A 23,424-nucleotide genomic window follows, 5' to 3' on the forward strand; every position below is an offset into this window, starting at 1 on the left:
TATCCATTATTGCTTTTATACCATAAGTGCAAATGTCAACACAGTAAAAAAGCCTAATAATATCTTAGCATTATTATAAAAATAGTTCTGGCCTCACCTTGAGAATTCACCACTGCCTTACAAAGTTAAGTTCAAATAACTACCACAGAAAAAATTTTTACAAACTGCAATATTTATCAGGAATTTAAGATATTCACATAGTATTCACAATAGATACAACTAATATTAAAAACTTGATCCATTCCTAAATTTTCCAAATTCACTGATGAAAATGATCAAGCTATGCTTTCATTTGATGAATGTAAACCTTAGAAAGAAATATAAAGTTCTACAGGATCTAAAAATGAAGAAACTACCTTGGTTGGCTATCTTGGTTGTGATAAAACAAACAAAAAAATAAATAAAGCAGGCCATTTGTAAGCTATAAGCACACTCAAGTTTTTATAGGATTATATCACTTACAGACAGATACACCAGAAATATTACCAGTGATGACCTCAGGAAGGGAATCAGATGACTTAGGACAAGAAATTTAGTTTATGTTCTCTTCCAGTTTTATAGGGTCATGTCTTATATTTAGATCTTTAAGCCATTTTGAGTTTATTTGTGTATATGATGTGATGGAATGTTCTAATTTTATTGTTTCACACATAGTTGTCCAGCTTTCTCAACACCACTTGAAGAGACTGTCTTTTCTCCATTGTATAGTCTAGCCTCCTTTGTCATAGATTAATTGACCACAGGTGCATGTGTTTATTTCTCAGCTCTATTCTGTTCCATTGATCTATGTATGTGTTTTTGTGCCAATACCATGCTGTTTTGATTACTGTAGCTTTGTAACATAGTCTTAAGTCTGGACAAGTTACACCTCTAGCTTTGTTCTTTATTCTCAGGATGACTTTAGCAATTCTGGGTCTTCTGTGGTCCCATATAATAATCCCATCTAGGATTATTTGTTCTAGTCCTGTGGAAAATGTCACTGATATTCTGATAGGGATTACACTAAATCTGTAGATTGCTTTGGGTAGTATGGCCATTTATTTATTTTTTTTTGCGGTACGCGGGCCTCTCACTGTTGTGGCCTCTCCCATTGCGGAGCACAGGCTCTGGACGCGCAGGCTCAGCGGCCATGGCTCACAGGGCCAGCCGCTCCGCGGCATGTGGGATCTTCCTGGACCAGGGCACGAACCCGTGTCCTCTGCATTGGCAGGTGGACTCTCAACCACTGTGCCACCAGGGAAGCCCTACTATGGCCATTTTAACAATATTAATTCTTCCAATCCAAGAGCAAAGAACATCTTTCCATTTCTTTGAATCATCTTCAATTTCCTTCAACAGTGTTTTATAGTTTTTGGCATATACGTCTTTCACCTCCTTTGTTAAATCTATTCCTAGGTGTTTAAGTTTTTTGACACAATTTTAAACAGGATTGGTTTTTTTCTTTTTATCTTTCTGACATTTCATTATTAGTGTACAGAAACGCCACAGACTTATGCATATTAGTCTTACATCCCATTACCTTGTTGAAATCATTTATTAGTTCTAATAGTTTTTGTGTGGAGACCTTAGAATTCTCTATATAGAGTATCATGTCATCTGCAAATATTGACAGTTTTACTTCTTCCCTTCCAATTTGGATAGCTTTTATTTCTTTTCTTGTCTGATTGCTGTGGCTAGGACTTCCAACACTATGTTAAATAGAAGTGATAAGAGTGGGCATCCTTGTCTTGCTCCTGAATTTAGCAGGAAGACTAAACTCCTAGAAAAAAACATAGGCAAAACATTCTTTGACACAAATCATAGCAATATTTTCTTCGATCAGTCTCCCACAGCAAAAGAAATAAAAGCAAAAATAAACAAATGGGACCTAATCAAACTTTTGCTCAGCAAAGGAAACCATCAACAAAGCAAAAAGACAACCTAGGAATGGGAGAAAATATTTACAACCCATGCAACCAACAAGGGATTAATTTCCAAAATATACAAACAGGTCATACAACTCAATATCGAAAACAAACAACCTCGTCAAAAAAAAATGGGCAGAAGATCTAAATAGACATTTCTCCAAAGAAGACATAGATGGCCAACAGTCACATGAATAGATGCTCAACATTGCTAATTATTAAGAAATGCAAATCAAAACCACAATGAGGGGCTTCCCTGGTGGCACAGTGGTTAAGAATCTGCCTACCAATGCAGGGAACACAAGTTTGAGCCCTGTTCCAGGAAGACCCCACATGCTGCGGAACTAAGCCTGTGTGCTCTAGAGCCCAAAAGCCACAACTACTGAGCCCACGAGCCACAACCACTGAAGCCCACATGCCTAGAGCCTGTGCTACGCAACAAGAGAAGCCACTGCAATGAGAAGCCCACACATCGTAACAAAGCATAGCCCCCGCTCGCCACAACTAGAGAAAGCCTGTGCGCAGCAATGAAGTCCCAATGCAGCCAAAAATAAATTAAATAAATAAATTTATTTTTTTAAAAAAACCCACAATGAGGTATCACCTCACACCAATCAGAATGGCCACCATCAAAAAGTCTACAAGTAAAAAAATCCTAGAGAGGATATAGAGAAAAGGGATCCCTCCTACACTGTTGGTGGGAATATAAATTGGTGCAGTCACTATAGAAAACAGTATGGAGGTTCCTTTAAAAACAGAGCTACCGTATGATCCAGCAATTCCACTCTTGGGTATACATCTGGAAAAAATGAAAATTCTAATTGTTGAAAAGATACAGGCCCCCCAATGTTCACAGCAGCACTATTTACAATAGCCAAAATGTGGGTGCAACCCAAGTGCCCATCAACAGACAACTGGTTTAAGATGTGATAGAGTGCTCAATCATAAAAAAAAGAATGAAATATTACCACTTGTAGTAAGATGGATGAACCTAGAGAATATTATGCTTAGTAAAATAAGTCAGAGAAAGACAAATTCTGTATGATACACTTACATGTGGAATCTAAAAAGTAATACAAATGAATCTATATACTAAACAGAAATAGATTCAGATACAGAAAACAAATTTATGATTACCAAATTTATGGTTACCAAAGGGAGAGGGGAAGGGACAAATTAGGAGTATGGGATTAACAGATACAAACTACTGTAAATAAAATAGGTAAGCAATAAGGATTACTGTATAGCATAGGGAATTACACTCAATATCTTATAATAACCTACAGTGGAATATTATCTGTGAAAAAAATTGAATCATTATGCTGTACACCTGAAACTAACACAATACTGTAAATCAGTGTAAAAAAAAAAAGAAATTTAGTTAACACATTTTGAATTTTAGACTATCTATATGTATTACCCCAAAAGTAAATGAAATTTGTTTCACAGTTAATATATAATGATTTCGTACATTAGAAACTCAATTTAAAACACTGTAAAATTTCACCCCCTCACTCAACTTGGGAAACAGAAGCCAGAATTCAGTTTTGTTTTTAAGAAAATATTTTTCTATTCCATAAATGGTATGTGTATAATTTTTCTACAGCAATAGGGGTCTGACTGGATCTCCTTTAATGACTGGATAGTATCAATTTATAAGTGACAAAAACATAAATTCAGTTGCTTATTCTACGTTGGATTAAGTTTTCAATCAAAAACCTGAGATAGTTCTCAGCTGGAAGGTCTGTTAAGACTGAAAGGCAGGGCTTCCCTGGTGGTGCAGTGGTTGAGAGTCCGCCTGCCAATGCAGGGGACACAGGTTCGTGCTCCCGTCCGGGAAGATCCCACGTGCCGCGGAGCCGCTAGGCCCGTGAGCAATGGCCGCCAAGCCTGCGCGTCCGGAGCCTGTGCTCCGCAACGGGAGAAGCCATAGCAGTGAGAGGCCCGCGTACCGCAAAAAAAAAAAAAAAAAAAAAAAAGACTGAAAGGCAACATACATGTCATATATGTGGATCAGTCCCTCCAAGGAGAATTCAGTCCCGTATATTTCTGGAGAACTGACAATCAGCTTCATCATAACATTATTTTAAACAAATGAATAAGACACAAATCTAATATCTAGAGTCTATCTTAAACACTTTTAACTAAAATTAACTTTAAAACAGGAAATACAACTTTCAAAACAACAGCTGCCCTTTCACATGTGCTTAAGCAATACTTCCTATTCCCAAACTGCAAGCTACTAATAATTTAAAAGCCTCTGGAGATTGATGGCTATCAGTACAAGGGGAGTAAGTTATAAAACAGTGTGGAGGTTTCCACCAAAATTAAAAACAGAACTACCATACGATCCAGCAATTCAATTTCTAGGTATTTATCCAAAGAAAACAAAAATACTAACTCAAAAAGATATATGCACCCCATGTTCACTGCAACATTATTTATAACAGCCAAGATACGGAAACAATGTGTCTATATATATGTATGTGCGTATACATTACAGACACATATATATGTATCACAAAATTATTCTCAGCCATCAAAAAGAATGAAATCTTGCCATGTGTGACAACATGGATGAACCTTGAGGGCATCATGCTAAGTGAAATAAGTCAAAGACAAATATTTATGATCTCACTTACATGTGGAATCTAAAATACAAACAAAAAACAGAACTCATGCAGAAAACAGACTGGTGGTTGCCAGAGGAGGGGAGTGTACAGTAAGTGAAATAAGTGAAACGGATCAAAAGGTACAAACTTCCAGTTATAAATGTCATGGGAATGTAATGACTAACATGGTGACTATAGTTAATACTACTATATTGCATACTTGAAAGTTGCTGAGAGAGTAGATCTTAAAAGTTCTCATCATAAGAACAATAATGTGTAACTATGTAAGGTGACAGACATTAACTAGACTTATCTGGTGATAATTCTGCAATGTATACATAAATCAAATCATTATGTTGTACACCTGAAACTAATAAAATGCTATTCGTCAGTGATACCTCAACTTTTTCAGAGTTCAGAAAAAAAATAAATAAACTGAATGAATAAGTGAAAACCATGCTGTACACAGTTTAATCTCTCCCTAATGACTATCAGAAGGCACTTGAAGATCCTGTTCCACCTCAGTGTCACATTAATACAGACACTAATGATATTATATATACTGTGAGCCAAATCTGTATTACCTATCCATAATTTGCATGTTTTAAGCCTTGGTCCACTGTGAAAACAATACATGGTAATGACAGATATCTGGGAAAAGAGGAGAAAGTAAAGAGGAGTGGGAGCAAGTAAATATAATCAGCCCTCCATATCCACAGGTTCTATATCTGCAGATTCAACCAACTGTGGATGGGAATAAACCTTTTTTAATTCCAGAAAGTTTCAAAAAACCTGAATTTGCCACAAACCAATAACTATTTGCATAGCATTTTTCTTGCATTTACAACTATTCACATAGCATTTACATTGTATTAGTTATAAGTAGTCTAGAGATGATTTAAAATATAGGAGAGGATATGTGTAGGTTATATGCAAATACTATGCCTTTTTATATTAGGGACCCCCACCTCCTCCAGGGATCCTGGAACCAATCCCCCATAGATAGTGAGGGACGACTATATGGCACCATTGTTACTTGTTAACTGTATGTGAAATCATGGATTATACCTAAATTTTTACTCTTTTTTTACCCCCTTAATAATTACAGCTTAAGAGTCTTGCATGTTACAAAACTATTTGCAAGTGTTTTTAACAACTTCCTAAATGTTCCATTAAATATAACATGATTTACTTAAGATAGTAAAAATGTAGAAAGACCAAGCTGGTTTCTTGGGTACCAGTTTCTTAAGCAGTCCAAATCTAAGCTTAGAAGAAAAGTTTAGCATTAAGCACCTTTACCTTAATGCTAAGTTCCAGCATTGCTCTTGCCAAGAGTACAGTGCTTGAGTTACAGAAGGCATAATTAGTTTGAAGAATTCAGCCTTACATATCAAAATAGATTTTGATATATAAATGAGTTTTGTGAGGTGACGGCTGCCTCTATTCCTATAACCATTTCACCTGGACTGTCTAATCAGTCCTATGAATACATACCTAAACGTTTTTTTTTTTTGCTTTTTTTTTTTTTTTTTTTTTTTTTTTGCGGTTCACGGGCCTCTCACTGTCGTGGCCTCTCCCGTTGTGGAGCACAGGCTCCGGACGCGCAGGCTCAGCGGTCATGGCTCACGGACCCAGCCACTCTGCGGCATGTGGGATCCTCCCGGACCGGAGCACGAACCCGTGTCCCCTGCATCGGCAGGCGGACTCTCAACCACTGCGCCACCAGGAGAGCCCTAAACGTGGTTTTTCTGAAAACCAAAAAGCTGCCTCATGACAATTACGTACATGTTATTTATGGAGGAAAAGATATTAAACTTTGAATTGAGCATGTAGGCTCCCTAGTCAATGACCTTAACTTAAATTGTATGTGTTTGTAAAGCGTTCATTGTCCTACATCAGACTTATATTAAATAATTCCATCCACTTATGGAGAAGAGGATGTAGAAGAGGTAGAAGCTGGGCACTAGTTCATGTGCCTATGAGTCAGTAAAGATGGAAATAATGTCCAAGGTGGAGTTGGTTATTTTGAAATATGATAAAGATTATCATTGAGGTAAAAATTATATTAACTGGAAGATCACAGGATATATCCATCATATTTTTCAGGACAGGTAGTTTTTCATGTGGGGCAAATAGGTAAAAATTATACTGTATGGTAACTGCAATAAGGTTCTAAAGAAAGAAAAAACTGCAGAGAAATCTATGCAATATATAATTTGTCCAGATTGGTTTTCATCTGGGCAAAGGAGTTCTGAAAAATCTGCAAAGCAGTTTACTGATCAACTGAAAGTCTTCCAAAAACAGAACTATTGGGAAACCATGGTATGTGGGGATGGAAAAGAAAAGCTCCCTTAGTTTTTTGGAGAGAATAACTTTAAAAATACTTAAACAGCTAAGTTTACTCAGTTCAGTTAATATTAAAACTTGTTGATTTTAACACTGCTGTTACATCTGAAACAAACTTATGTAATATTCTGGGTAGAAAAAAATATTATATATATATAATATAAGCATGATTTACTTAAATGTCCCACTGTTGGACATTTGAATTGTTTTTAAGATATATCCTACTAAAATGCGATTCAAATGAACATATCTACGAAACAGAAACAGACTCAAAGACACAGACAACAGACTTGTGGTTGCCAGGGGGGAGGGGGGTGGGGGAGGGAAAGATTGGGAGTTTGGGATCAGCAGAGGCAAACTAGTATGTGTAGGATGGATAAACAACAACACCCTACTGTATAACACTGGGAACTATATTCAATATCCTGTAATAAACCATAACGGAAGAGAATATATATACACATATCCATGTATAACTGAGTCACTTTGCTGTACAGAAGAAATTAACACAACACTGTAAATCAACTATACTTCAATAAAATTAAAAAATAAAATAAAATACATCCTACTAAAATTCAAATCACACTGATCATCTTTGTACATAAAGCTTTTTCTGTAGAACCATTTCCATCATAAGCAAGAGGAACTACTGAAGTCACTTTTTTTGATACTTTAGGTTTAAAAAAGAAAAATCACTTTTTCTTGGTTCTTTTTTTAGTTTTCCTGATTAATAAGTTGAATACTTTTCCAGTTTTCAATTTTATTAACCAGTTTTACTCCCACCAGTGTAAAACTCCCAGTTTTTTTTTTTTGTTTTTTTTTTTAAAACTCCCAGTTTTAAAACCAGTGTAAAACTCCCACTTTTTAAAAGCAGTGAAATAAAACTCCCAGTTTTACACTGTCATGTCTTTCAAATACCGTTTTTGGGAATAAATCTACATTTAGGTCTTTGTCATTTGTCTCCTACATGATTAGGTTCAGGGAAAAAACTTTCAGTACGCATTTTAGTTGTTTGGATTCTGAACTTAAAAGGCATACTTTTTATAATTCTGGAATTTTTATTGTTTCCCTGTGCTCAAACTAGAGTGGATCCTCATTATTCAAAGATTCGGTATTTGCAAATTTGCCTAATAGTTAACTTTTTCTGTAGCCCCAAAATCAACATTTGTACTCTTTGGCAGTCATTTGTACATCATATGCAGAGTTGAATCACCCAGAACTCAAGTTCCCAGCTGAGGTATACCCGCCCCTTCCCCAAGTGTTGTGCTCAAGTGCTGTCTAGTGTTCCTGAGTGCAAGAAAGCTGTGATGTGCCTTATGGATTAAATACAGTTAGATACTAAAGCTGTAAACAACTAATGCTGTTCACCATGAGAACAATGTTAATGGATCAGCAATATACATTAACTAAGGCATCTTTAAACAGAAACACAGGGCTTCCCTGGTGGCTCAGCGGTTAAGAATCCGCCTGCCTATGCAGGGGCATGGGTTCGAGCCCTGCTCCGGGAAGATCCCACATGCTGCGGAGCAACTAGGCCCATGCACCACAACTACTGAACCTGCGCTCTAGAGCCAGTGAGCCACAACTACTGAGCCCACGTGCCACAACTACTTAAGCCCATGAGCCACAACTACTGAAGCCCACGCACCTAGAGCCCATGCTCTGCAACAAGAGAAGCCACCGCAATGAGAAGCCTGTGCACCACAAGGAAGAGTAGCTCCCACTCGCCACAACTCGAGAAAGCCTACATGCAGCAACGAAGACCCAACACAGCCAAAAATAATCTTAAAAAAAAAAGTAACTATCCTTAAAAAAAGAAACACATAAAATAAGGTTATGTTTTGGCTGACTGACTCAAATACTGTCACAGAGGCTCACAGGAATCTAAATTTCCTAGGAGCAACAGTTCAGTATTTGCTAGTTCAGTGTTTGTGGCAACTTTATAGAACATAACTACCATGAATAACAAGAATCAACTGGAGTTGGCAGCACTTACTATGTGCCACGCAGGATCTTAGTTTCCCAACCAGGAACTGAACCCGGGCCCTCGGCAGTGAAAGCACAGACTCCTAACCACTGTACAGCCAGGGAATTCTCTCTCATTCTCTCCTTTTAAATCTCCTTCAACTGAAGAACTCCTTCAAGCTACATCTTAAAAGTAAGTTCAAGATAGACTGCAAAGTTGCACCACTCTAATACTATTCACAACTCCTCCACAGAACCCCTAAGCCTTGGGGGAAGGGGATACTGAATCATTAGAGTGCAAAGAACAACAAACTATGGAAGCTAGGACTCTATTTAAGGCTCTCCTATCCTGGAGAAATTTTTGCCACCTCTGGGTCTTTGTTTCCTAGATCTCCAAAATGAAGGAACAGGATTAAGAACCATTAATACCACTCAATACTTAAAATGTGTAAAGCACAGAGTGATTATGACTTATAATCTTATATTTGATATTCAAGGAAACTTCTGCAATTTTTAAACCATGTTACAACTAGCTGTGATTTCCAGAAATACCTTTATATGTTTATAAATTTCAGAGAACCATTCTACGATTTAATAGAGAACTACGTGGGCAACTAAAAAATCCTGTCTTGCAACAAAGTCTTTCAGTTCAGTTCACAAGCATAACAGGCAACCAGAGAGGAATGACTGAATTACTTCTGTGTATCTATATCATGAAATTTTATATAATTAAAAATGTTTGAAATATTTTCAACGAATTGCACATGATCTAATACTATGTGGGAAAATCAGATTATGAAACAATTACAATTATTTTAAAAGAACTATACACTTTTGCTCAAAAGCCAGAAAATGGGAAGAAACACATAACGAAGGTAATAAGAGCATGGACTTATGGTAATATTTTGTTGACTTTATTTTTTTAATTTATATATTTTTGGCTGCGTTGGGTCTTAGTTGCTGCGCGTGGGCTTTCTCTAGTTGCAGTGAGCAAGGGCTATGCTCTGTTGCGGTGCGTGGGCTTCTCATTGCAGTGGCTTCTCTTGTTGCGGAGCACTGGCTCTAGGCACGTGGGCTTCAGTAGTTGTGGCACAAGGGCTCAGTACTTGTGGCTCACAGGCTCTAGAGCACAAGGCTCAGTAGTTGTGGCGCACGGGCTCAGTTGCTCTGCGGCATGTGGGATATTCCCGGACCAGGGATCGAACCCGTGTCCCCTGCACTAGCAGGCGAATTCTTAACCACTGTACCACCAGGGAAGGCCCTTGTTGTCTTCTTTACACCATGGGTTTTTCCAAGTTGTCCACAACAGACAAGAAGGTCTGTATAAGGAGCTAGGAGTAGTGTTTTTCTGTTTTTTGTTTTAAATGCTATTCTGAAATCTCTAAGTTTGCCAAACATTCTCACAACCTTTGTTGGCATATTCCTAATACCAGTGTTCTTTTTTTTTTTTTTTCAGTACGCGGGCCTCTCACTGTTGCGGCCTCTCCCATTGCGGAGTACAGGCTCCGAACACGCAGGCTCAGTGGCCATGGTTCACGGGCCCAGCCACTCCGCGGCACGTGGGATCTTCCTGGACCGGGGCACGAACCCATGTCCCCTGCATCGGCAGGCGGACTCTCAACCACTGCGCCACCAGGGAAGCCCAATACCAGTGTTCTTAATTACTTTCATAAATTTATGCTTATTTATTACACTCAATTTATTCAGCAGTCTGCACTTCCAAAGTGTATTATGCATAATCATGGAAAAGCATGTATCATACTGGTAAAAACCACGTATCTGCCTTTCTGTCTAAACTATAAATTCCTTGTAGGCAAAGACTGAATGTTTCTAATCTCTATATTCTCAGTGCCTTGCATACAGCCTAGCACACATGAAAATGGTAATAAATGTATGTTAAAATATATGCTAACAGAAAATTATCATTGGAACACCCATTAATAGTTGCTATTACAGAGTCTACCAATGGATGCTAAAAATTTGAGAACAAACAGTATATTTACACAGTTTCCAAGATACTTACAAAAGAAAAAATATTAACTATACAGTGGAGAAGTACAGCAAACACAGTATTTGCTCACAGAACAATTTTTGTGTTTCTGTATTACAGGTAATGAGCTAAGAGAATTTTCACCAAATTAAAAGGGTCTGTTTGCAATGATCTAATTTAAAATACAGAATGTGTAGCATACACAAAATAAACATTTAGAGGTAAGAGGGCAACCCTTAAGACGTACAGAGATAAAGTCCATTCTTCAGAACAACTATAACAGAGAAAATATAACAGCCCTCTTAACTGTCCATCAAGAGACATGCCTTCTGTATTAAGACTCTTGGACAGAGAAAGCAAATGGTGGTTTCAACTAGTCTTAATCAGGGTGGCAGAGCACAGAGGCTTGTTCTGCAACTGCGACACTGTAAGTCTTAAAAAAAAAAAAAAAGTATATATATAAAAAATAAAAGAGCAAAAAGACTGCTCCAGTTAAATATGTCCAAGGAGACAACCAAATGATTGTCTGGTTTGGGGAAAAAACCCAGCTATTAAAGACTGTTTGGAAAAAAAAAAAGACTGTTTGAATGTGGACCATATATTACATAATATTAGGAAATTATGGCGAATTTTCTTAGATGTGTTACTGCATGTTGATACTGCATGCTAAAGCGTCATTTGTCATGTACGCAATTACTCTCAAATGGTTAAAAAGTATGTATGTATGTCTGTATGTATATAGAGACAGACTGTTACTGGTTGAATTACATCCCCTCAAAATTCACATGGTAAAGTCTTCAACACCACCACCACCCCGTACCTTACTGGGAAACAGGGTCGTTGCAGATATCATTAGTTAAGATGAAGTCATACTGGAGTAGGGTGGGCCAGTAATTCAATATGATTGGTGTCTTTATAAAAAGGGGAAATTTGGACAAATGTAAAGATTGGAGTTATGCTGGCACAGGCCAAGGAACTACCAAAAACTAGGTAGGAAAGGTCTGGAACAGATCTGTCCCTAGCACCTTCAGAGGGACCATGGCCCTGCTGACACCTTGATCTCAGACATCTAACCTCTATCTAGAACTGTAAGACAATAAATGTCTATTGTTTAGCCACTCAGTCTGTGGTATTTTGATATATCAGCCCTAGCAAGAAAATACAGCAAAACTATAACAAATGTTGAATTTAGGAGACAAATAAATGGTATTAACTTCTTTCTTCAACTTTGTGTATATCTAAAATGTTTAATACTGTAGGGTAATACTTTAGAATTGTGTGAATATTCTGTTCTCTAGTAACCATTCATTTAACAGGCATTGATGAAACTTATCTAAAAGGAGCTTTGTTTGTTTATCAACATCCACAAAATAACTTGCTGGGATTTTGATTGGGAGCATGTTAAATCTATAGATCAAGCTGGGAAGAAATGACATCTTGACAATACTGAATCTTCCTATCCACGTACTTTACATATTTTGCTATGAGAGAGAATGCCATGGGAAGAAACAAGAACTGAGTGGGGGAGCACTGATGTGAAACAAAAGTTTCAGATTGACTAACTTATAAGCGTAATAAAAGAAAGTATACACCAAGTGGAGAAGGGGAAGAGGAGCAATTCCAGGCAGAGGAAACAGTAAGTAGAAGTAAAAGAGAACTACTTTTTGAGTTTTTGTTTTGAGATATAATTGACATATTGGGTTGGCCAAAAAGGTTCGTTCAGGTTTTTCCATAACATCTTATGGGAAAACCTGAACGAACTTTTTTGGCCAACCCCACAACATTCCATTAGTTTTATTAGGTGTACTCAAGTTTCTTAAAAATGGTTCAAAGACAGGGTAGTGGGGAGAGGGAGCAGCAGAGGAAGAAGCTGAAAACCTGAGTTCATACAGTGGGGCTAGATTCTGAAATGTTATGCCAATCTAGACACAAGAGTTCATATGTATCGAATAAAGCAGGAGGCCTTAACTGGGGTCTATGGATACATAAATGGGCAAAAGGATTTAAATTACCTCTCCACCTCACAGTTCCATGCAGAATTCTAACATGGATACTCACATTTTTTATAATGGGAAGAAGTATAAAACTTTCATAAGATTCCTATGGGGTCCAAAAAGGACATAAACCACTATTATAGGTAATGGTGAATCATCCCAGGAATATATATCACATGAAAATTATCAAAAAGGGACAAATTAGTGATTTTAAACTCTCGTTGCTATGCATGCTACAGAATGACTCATCGTTTACTGAGAAGCAACAAAACTCAAGAAGGCAAAAACTATGATAAGGCTTCCCTGGTGGTACAGTGGTCAGGAATCCTCCTGCCAATGCAGGGGACGCAGGTTCGAGCCCTGGTGCGGGAGAATCCCACATGCCCCGGAGCACCTAGGCCCATGTGCTGCAGCTGCTGAGCCTGCGCTCTAGAGCCGGCGAGCCACGGCTGCTGAGCCCGCATGCCACAACTACTGAGCCTGCGTGCCACAGCTGCTGAAGTTCGCGTGCCTGGAGCTCATGCTCCGCAACAGGAGAGGCCACCGCAATGAGAGGCCCACGTGCAGTGGCAAGGAGTGGCCCCTGCTCACCGCAGCTGGAGAGGGCCCACGATCAGCAGTGAAGACCCAATGCAGCCAAAAATAAATAAATTTATAAAAAATTAAAAAAAAAACTATGATAATACAAGTGGTGGTTTGGTGCGAAAGAAACCACCATATTCACACACTGATACTGCACCTACTTTGACCAAGCAATCCCACTTCCATGAATTTATCCCTACACATGTGCTCACACATGCACAAACACATATGCACAAGGTTATTCAATGGAGCACTGTTCTTAATAACAAAAGACTGGAAACCACCTATGTCAATTGAGTAGAAGACTAGTTAATCATGGAATACCCATACTGTATATATAAATTTTTTTTTTTTTTTTTTTTTTTTTTTTTGCGGTACGCAGGCCTCTCACTGTTGTGGCCTCTCCCGTTGCGGAGCACAGGCTCCGGACACGCAGGCTCAGCGGCCATGGCTCACGGGCCCAGCCGCTCCGCGGCATGTGGGATCTTCCCGGACCAGGGATTGAACCCGTGTTCCCCACATTGGCAGGCGGATTCTTAACCACTGCACCACCAGGGAAGTCCCTGGAATGATTTCTTGAATATATTGTTAGGAAAAAACAAGGGTCCCACACACATAAATGGGACTATATCAATCTCAAAAACTTTTGTGCAGTAAAGGACACAATCAACAGAGTGAAAAGGCAACCTACAGAATGGGAGAAAATATTTGCAAATCTGATAAGGATTTATCAGATTTATCAGATTTTATCAGAATATATAAAGAACTCCTACAACTCAGCAACAAAAAAAATCAAGTAACTCACTTAAAATTTGGGCAAAGGGCTTGAAGAGACATTTCTCCAAAGATGATATACAAATGGCCAACAAGCATATGAAAAAGATGCTCAACATCATTAATCATCAGAGAAATGCAAATTGAAACCACAATGAAGTACTGTAACTTTTGAACACAGTTCTCTGTTCATTTTTAGTAGAGTACATTCTAAGGAAAAAAAGGACTGAAAAGAAATTAACTGCACTCAGCAGGATGTAAACTGAATCTACTTTCTTTGTAGCAAATCCCAATAATAACATTATAATATAAACTGATGATTTTTGAAAACATGTTTCCTAGCTCTGTCCACTGAAAGGAGCCTAGAAGCAAAGACACTCTAGTAACAGCGCATATACTACCTAGTACTCAAATTTTAATTTATAAATATCATTTTCCATCAAAAGAAAGCGGGGCTTTCTGGAGAAATAGAAAAATATAAAAAACAAGAAGAAAGGAAAATACAAGAAAGACCTGGGTTATTCTGTTTTGCAAAAACCAAGAAAGCCCTCAGAGATTAATCAGGCTCAGTCAAAAAGGACATAAGAGGAAATTCCCTGGCGGTCCAATGTTTAGGACTCTGCACTTCTACTGCTGGGGCCATGGGTTTGTTCCATGGTAGGGGAACTAAGATCCCTGGAAGCCGCATGGCACAGCCAAAAAAAAAAAGTGACACAAAAACCAGCTCGAAGAGGGACTCACACTGGCCAAATCTGGAACAACTTAAGCATCAAAAACAATAACAGGGGCTTCCCCAGTGGCGAAGTGGTTAAGAATCCGCCTGCCAATGCAGGGGACTCGGGTTCCAGCCCTGGTCCGGGAAGATTCCAGATGCCGCGGAGCAACTGAGCCCATGTTCCACAAATACAGAGCCTGCACTCTAGAGCCCAAGAGCCACAACTACTGAGCCCACGCGCCACAACTACTGAAGCCTGCGCACCTAGAACCCGTGCTCCACAACAAGAGAAGCCTCCTCAATGAGAAGCCCGTGCACTGCAACGAAGAGTAGCCCCGGCTCGCTGCAACTAGAGAAAGCCCACGTGCAGCAACAAGAGGACCCAACACAGTCAAAATTAAATAAATAAAATAAATTTTTTAAAAAAACAGTTACAACTAACATACCAAAAAACAGTATTAGTAATTCTCCAAAAACGAAAACAAAACTAATAAATTATACTCTAAAAAAAAGTCATTAGGGCTTCCCTGGTGGCGCAGTGGTTGAGAGTCCGCCTGCCGATGCAGGAGACAGGGGTACGTGCCCCAGTCCGGGAAGATCCCACATGCTGCGGAGCGGCTAGGCCCGTGAGCCATGGCCGCTGAGCCTCTGCGTCCGGAGCCTGTGCTCCGCAATGGGAGAGGCCACAACAGTGAGAGGCCCACGTACCACACACACACACACACACAAAAACAATCATTAAAGAAAAAAAGACCACAGAACTGGTCTTGATTAAAAACTAAAGAAATATGACAATCAAATACAATGTTCAATTTTAGGTTGGATCCTAAATGACAGGGGGGAAAAAACTCTATAAGGGACGTTATTGAGACAACTAGAGAAACTGGAATATGAAATTTGAATATCAAATACTGTATCAATGTTAAATGTGTAGAATTTGTTAATACTGTGGGTATTTAAGAGAATGGTGTTCTTAGGGGAAAGATGCATGGTGTCTGTGAAGGACTCCAGATGGTTCAGAAAAAATACATGGGCTGGCGGGAATTCCTAGGGAGCCCAGTGGTTAGGACTAGATGCTTTCACTGCCATGGCCTGGGTTCAATCCCTGGTTGGGGAACTAAGATCCCGCAAGCTGCTCAGCATGGCCAAAAAACAACCAAAAACATGGGATGGGTAAAAAGAAGGGATGGAGGGAAGGAGGGATAAAGCAAATGTGACAAAAAGTTAACTGGTGAACAGGGATGAAAAAGTATGAGAGTTCTTTGTACTAGTATTCCAAGTCTTCTGTAAGTTCGTATTTATTTCAAAATTTAAAAGTTTAAGCAGAGCGACTTCCCTGGTGGCACAGTGGATAAGACTGCGCGCTCCCAATGCAGGGGGCCCAGGTTCAATCCCTGGTCAGGGAACTAGATCCCACATGCATGCCACAACTAAGAGTTCGCGTGCGGCTACTAAGGAGCCTACGTGCTGCAATTAAGGAGTTGGTGAGTGGCAACTAAGAAGCCCTCCTGCCGCAACCAAGACCCAGTGCAACCAAATAAATAATAATAATTTTTTTGTAAGTTTAAAACATGAAAGAGGGGGAAGCTCTTTTTTTTTTTTAACAGAAAACAGCTAATAAATGTAAAGAAATAACAGAGCCATGAGGAGAATTTTTGTAGAAAGTTCACTCATTTAATTTTCATAACCCCCAATTAAATAAATGACTAGGCCAACAATCAACCACCAAATGACGGGGAAAATGTACCTTTTCAACGAAGAAACCTGATGGACACCACACTAACCAAGTAAACTTAGCATAGTAAACAATGGGGCAAACTAACATCTGGTAATCCTCACCACCTTATTGATCACTAGAAACAGGAGAACCAGACATTCTGTCCTTCCTGATGTAACACAATGTAAATTACATATCATCATCTATGAAGTATTTTTGCCAAAAATATCTGACCCAAATTTAATCAAACCTCTCTAGATCTAATGTCCAATTTATAGGAAATTTTAAAAATAGAGAAATAAGTTAAATGCCATTTTAATCATTTAATCAGAAAATCCCAAATGTGGAACATTCTTTAAAAAGTCCATGCCAGAGACTTAATGCTAACTGTCTTAAGCATAATAATGGTTACTGTTTTTACACAGTCTTAGCGGGAGGCTAGTTTGCAATAAAAATACATAAAGTGTAGAAAAATGGCATTACTTTAAAGAGATCCATCCTGAGGTACTCAGGGGACAAACAGCATGATATCTATGTTTAATTTCAACTGGTTGCTGCGGGGAGAGGTATACTGAGAACTAAAGCAAAATGGTTAAATGTTAGTAACAGATAAATCTAAATGAAAGGCAACAGGTGCTCACTGTGTTACTCTTTCAACTTTTCTGGATGTTTGCAGTTTCTCCTAACATAAAAAGATAGGAAAAAAGTTACCAGATTATCCCACATACAAATAAAGGGAAATTGCTCCTTATAAGTATCTTACTAAGTGGGACAGTAAATAGAGCAAATGCCTATAACAAAGTCAGCCTTCAAGCACAGTTGGGCATTTGTCAACCCACCCAACAATCTGTTCAAAACCGTTAAGGCATAGTGCCCGGTAGTATGAAGGCAGTCACACAGACCTTAGATTAACCGGAGAGACAGCTGTAAATAAATAAATACTCACTGAAGACCTCATTAATGGGAAGAGATTTAGTTGGATGTTGAGGAATGGACAAGATATGCATAGTGTGAAAGAGGTCACCAGTAAGGGCCAAGGAGCAGAAAAATAAACGAGGTCTGTGTGAAATACGGATCCCAACAGAGTCATGAAGAGAATTTTTGTAGAAAAATCAATCGTTCATCCATTTTTATAATGCTTACGCTTTACGAATACAAAAAAAATATAAGGCTCTGAAACATCTGCCTTCAAAGAGCTGACAAAGTAATGGAAAAGATACTGCTTCAATCAAAATACATTAAGAGAGATATACACAAAATTCTTTAACAACACAGGGAAAGGAGTAATCAGTTTACCAGAGGAATGAGATTATCAGTAAGTTTTCAACAAAGATATTTGAGTTAGTTTTTAAACAGTGAAAATGGGGAAGGTAGGAATGGGCAAGATGGATGAAGGGGGGCCAAAAGGTGCAAACTTCCAATTCTAAAATAAATAAGTTATAAGGATGTAACACATGACATCGTGACTACAGTTAATAACACTATACTTCATATTTAAAAGTTTCTGAGTAGATCTTAAAAGTTCTCATGGCAAGAAAACAAAATTGTAACTATGTATGGTGATGGACTTATTGCGATGATCATTTTGCAATATACACTAATAGCGAATCATTATGTTGTACACCTGAAAGTAATACCTCAATTAAAAAAAAAGTGACCTCATCAATTAAAGTCACAGAAAGAAAAATGCCAAAAATTACTGAATGCTTACTATGTACTAGACACTTTCTTTTACCTTTGAAATAAGTACTATAATTAACATTTTTATATATAAGAAAACTCAAGTTCAGAGAGTGTAAATGACCAAATGTAGAAAAGCTAGTTAGTGGTGAGCCTGGCATTCAAACCTAGGTCTGTCTAGTGCTAAAACCCATGGCCTTTACAATACTACCCAGCTCTGGGAATTTACAACCACTCAAGTTATGAACATAAGGTGCAATACAAACGTTATAAAGCCAGTCACTACCAGAAAATACTAAAATGTTCTAGGGCCAGAAAGGATGAGAGTAATGTAAAGATTTTCCAATACTATACATACTTAAGAGTCTCAGAAATACTTCCACTATTCCAAAAGAAAAAGTTTCAGCACAAGCAAAAGTTTCAACACAAATAAAATCCTGGAATTACAAGCAACAGTTTCAACACAAAATCCTGGAATAATGTTTGGCAGAAAACTACGACAATCTGGAGTCTTAAACAACAAATCTGGAATGCTTAAACAACTGGTAAGTTTATGACATTTAATTAAACATACTTTGATAATGAAGATTTCTAATCTGCAGGCTCTAGCTAATGAATACTACTTTATCTAAAAGTCCTTTTTTCTTTTTTTTTTGGCTGAGCAACCTCAAAAGGATTACATAAATAGATTCTTAAGTGAAAAGCTTTCACTGATAGCTTTGTCAATATATGTTACAATTACAAAGCTTTATTTTACCTTACCTTCTTCTTTCTTATTCTGAAATATGAAACAGTTCGAACTTCAGCAATAATCAAATAGCACGTTTTTCCCAAAGTAGTGTGAAAAATATACGGACTTATTACTTAGCAAAGAGAGCTTTGAATAAGCACCTTAAGTGGTTACTAAAAGTATAATTAAAGCCTTAGGTTGGGGTAAAACTGTGATGGCACAATCTGTCGTCTTAGTATTTTTCACCAACCTAAGAATGCAGGTTAAGCCATCAACTTCAGGGATAAGGAGTTATTTTTTCCTAAAGCACTGATGTAAGGCCAACTTTCTATGAAAATTCTTCCCCCATATACACAAAGATAAAAATTTTCCCTAAACTTCAAGAAAAAAAGGCCAAATACGGAACTAGACGTCTCAACACAAACTGAAACCGATACAGTATTTTGCCGCCTTCTAGGCAAGGAGACCAATTAAAAAGTGCAAAGGTATCTTACGGTTATAAAAGATAGGAGTAAAAAAAAAAAAAGATAGGTGTCAAAAGCAATTAAGATTAGGAACAGAAAAATGCCATCAGGGGAAGAATGAACATGTTTCCTTTTAACTAACAGTCTCTAAAAGTTTTGTTTAAATTAAACAGATCTACCACTGCATCACGTTCACAGGCAAAAAATGCTGCGTGCACTGAATCTCCAGAGTGTACTTGAAAGTCAACTCAGTGCTCCCAAGAGGTATTCCTTTTAACATAGGCTTTTTGTTCATACTCGTCTTCGAAATTTCCCGAACAGTCAACTGCATGTCATCTGTGTGGAAATTACTTCAAAACATTCTTGACAGGCTTTCTACAAATAATCCGTGCTTTTCTGACTTGATTTAAACAGGTCCAATTATGGAATTCCCTATCGACCCGCCTCCTTCTCCTTTCTCCGGAAGGACCACCAACCACTAGGGTTTACAACCAAGTAACCAGTTTTTTCCTTTCCGTAGAAAAAAGAGAATGCCTTCTAAGAACCTAAATATCTAGTTGCCAGAAGTCTTAAAATAGGAAGCGTGCAGGGAGTTCTTAAGGGACACTTGCAGGGACCACGATCTAAACCAAACAAAATACTAATATAGCTATTCCAAAGGAGAAGGGGATTTCTGCCTGTCAAGCTGTGGACTTAACCCTGTTAAAATACCAACTTCCAGCCACGATAATAACGAGTCTAAACCTTCCGCCGTTTCACAGGTTTCCCATTAACTAATTTCCCGTGACCCCTTCACCCAACCACTCAAAACCACACTCCATTCCACTCTCGGCCCAACCCCTTCCACTCCCGCCCCAAATTCCAGTTTTAACGCGCTTCCCTCCTCCAAACTTCCCAGTTTTCTCCGTGGCCTACCCTACCTACGTCTTCTCGTCGCCACCGGTCCCCAGTCAGGGCCTCGGTCCTACCATGCCTGCCTTTCCCGGTCTGCCTCAAGCCTCCAGCCCCGTCCCCTAAGGCCCGAACCCGCCTCAAAGAGCCCTCGGGAGATCAATCCTCCCAGCTCTTCCAACCCATCCCCAGGCACCCCCCAGGCCCCCAAAGCACGCAACGGCCGAGCATGAAAATGGCGGAGAGTGCCGCCGCCTGCTGCAGGCGAGCGGTCCCGCGCCGCCGCCGCACTCACCCTGTGGCGCTGAGCAGAGCTCCTAATGACTAGCGAGCGAAACGTTCGACTTCACAGTCAGGAGTGTCTCTCCTGTCTGGCCTCCTCCCTCCCCTCTCAATCCCACTCCTCCAAAAGAGCAGCCGCCATCTTCCCCTATGAGCCACCGAGCGCACGCCCTGCGTCATCACGCACCGGCGTACGCTACTACGTCACGCGCGCCGGGGCCGCCGGGCCCCCTAGGGCTCAATCTGCGCCTGTGCATAGGTGAGAGGCGGGGCCTGACCGGAACCCCACGCGGCTTAGCTGAGCGACTCCTTTGTTCCAGCTGAGACGAGGACGGAGCCGCAGCCGGAGGAGGGACCGGGAGAGGGTGGTGCTGCCGTACTTTTTTCACATTGTGAGCTAACCTTGATGCTCTCAGAAGTACCCTGTTTTCGAAAAGTGAATGAGAAATTTGTTCGGGGCGGTGCTGCAGTTGCTAAGTCTGTTTATTCATCCGTGGAATTGGGGGTATATCTTAAGAATTTGAAGGAAAGCGCCGAGCTGAGTCAAGCACACAGAGTTCGCGCGTCCCCGGTGCCTCTGAGTTATCGCCTTTCCTCACTGAGTGGAGACCAAGTTATAAAAACTGAGCCCAAGTTATAAAAACTGAGCCCAAGTTTACACTTTGGTAAACTGTTTCCAGTACTGAAACTAAGCCCTCCCTTGAGACTCAGCAGTTCCCCTCCAAGAGGACTGAGTGCATGCGTCCACCAGAGGCTTGCACGGGAATGTTCATAGCAGCTTTTTTTGTAATAACCAAACACTGGGAACCCCAATGTCCATCAGCAGTTGTACTGGTAAATAAATTGTGGTGTGGTCATGCAGTGGGCTACTATGTAGCGACAGGAAATTCAGGCATACCTCGGAGGTACTGCGTGTTCAGTTCCATACCACCGTAATAAAGCCAATATTGCAGTAAAGTGAGTCACACGATTTTTTTTTCATTTCTCAGTGCATATAAGTTTATGTTTGCACTGTACTTAGTCTATTAAGTGTGAAATAGCACTAAGTCTAAAAGAAATACATACCTTAATTTCAAAATGCTTTATTGCTAAAATATGCTAACCATCATCTGACAATGCAGGCTTGCCACGAACCTTCAATTTGTAGGGAAAAAAATGCAATATCTGTGAAGCGCAATAAAACAAGGTAAGCCTGTAGTTACTGATAAATGCAACAAACTGGATGAATATCACAGATACTGTTAAATCAGGCACAAAAGAGGACACGGATGATTCCACTTATATGAAGTTCAGAATACAACTTCAAAACAAAAAAGTTGTCTTCTAACTTTAGGAAAGTAATTTGGCAGCATGAATCAAGAATCTTAAAAATATTTATTACTTTTGCCTCTAATTCCTCTTCTAAGAATCTATTCTAAGGATGGTCACAGAAGTGTGAAAAAAATATATATACAAAACTTCGTTTAAGTATTATTGATGATAGAAAAAAAAAGGGAGCAACTTAAATGTCCAATAGCAGGAAATGGCTAAATAATGGCAGAGTATCTGTACATTACAGAGTATCTATACAACGTTTTTATGATGATATCAGAAATGCTTATTATCTGATTTTAGTGGAAGATGAACATGAAGAACTATAAATATGTGTATGTAATGAGAAATAACCTAAGGAAATAATATGGTGGGATTAAGGATGACTATTGTGTTCTGTTTTTGTAATCACTGAGGGGGAAAGGGTGTGTTTTTTTAAAGCAGTAACAGGTTACTGACATGGTATATTAAATTATTATTAAATGAATCTCTATTTGTTAACAATTACAGTTGACAAATTCCTGTTGATTGATTAACATCATACGTCATTTAGGAATTCTTTCTCTTTCCATTTTTTTGGACTAGGCTTGGAAGTTCACTGGGCATTATTAACAAATATCAGAACCCCACACCTCCCCAGGTGCCAAAAGTTTAATCTTCATTCCTTCAATTCCAGGAAGGCAGGGATTATCAGAAACTTGGAAGCAACAAGCAAAGATTTAGGAAAGAAGGATTTTACTCCAGGGTAGTGTTAAAAAACAAAATTCGACTGAGTAAATTTTAAAGATCTTATTGGTTTTATTCAATGATTCATGAATCAGGCAGCATCCAATCTAACAGATGGAAAGGAGCTCCAAGGAGAGTATAGGCAGAAGGGTCCAGGAACAAGGAAGTTCTACTAGCAAAAAGTAGATTGGTCACTTTGCTTTAAGGGCTGGGGTTAGCAGTCAGGTTACTTAACTAGAGCTGATTATGCGATTCCTGATTGACTGGTTTAAGATTGCATTTCTGGGAGAGCTGAAACTAATTAAGTCTCAGTTTGATGAGGTGGGGCTTAGCATAAGTGACTCCATTTTGGGCGTGTTGTCTTGTTTTTATCAATTCCCCCCAAACACTTACTTTTTTTCTTTTTTTTGGCCATGTCATGTGGCTTATAAATATATGTATGTAATGAGAAATAACCTCTTAATTCCCTGACCAGAGATCAAACCCATGCCCCCTGCATTGGGAGCACAGAGTCTTAACGCCTGGACCTCCTGGACCTCTCTGTGGTGTTTACAGGTCGCTACGTTGGGTTCACGTTCTTTAAGTCAGTCATTCTCTTCGTTCCTTTTCTGATGTTCTAGTTTTAGGGAGATCTTTTGCTCTCTGGTTAGTGATTGCAAACATGCATTTGAAGGTTTTGAGAGAATACCAAGCCTCAGGAAGACTACTATGATTATCAAAAGCAGGATAATTCCCAATATC

General features: G+C 39.0%; 1 protein-coding gene across 9 annotated transcripts in view; it reads right to left on the bottom strand.

Annotated features, from left to right (window-relative positions):
- Positions 1–20,834, bottom strand: part of WDR33 (WD repeat domain 33) — a 102,037-nt gene extending 81,203 nt beyond the window's left edge. For 8 of the 9 annotated variants that reach the window (XR_004350620.1, XM_032636545.1, XM_032636549.1 and 5 more), the window contains exon 1: positions 20,660–20,834. The gene's annotated coding sequence lies outside the window, so the exon portion shown is untranslated. The remainder of the gene's footprint in view (positions 1–20,659) is intronic. The other variant, XM_032636542.1, reaches the window with a different exon arrangement.
- Between the last annotated feature and the right edge of the window lie 2,590 nt (positions 20,835–23,424).

Source organism: Phocoena sinus, chromosome 7, assembly GCF_008692025.1.
Source record: "Phocoena sinus isolate mPhoSin1 chromosome 7, mPhoSin1.pri, whole genome shotgun sequence".
NCBI lineage: Eukaryota > Metazoa > Chordata > Mammalia > Artiodactyla > Phocoenidae > Phocoena > Phocoena sinus.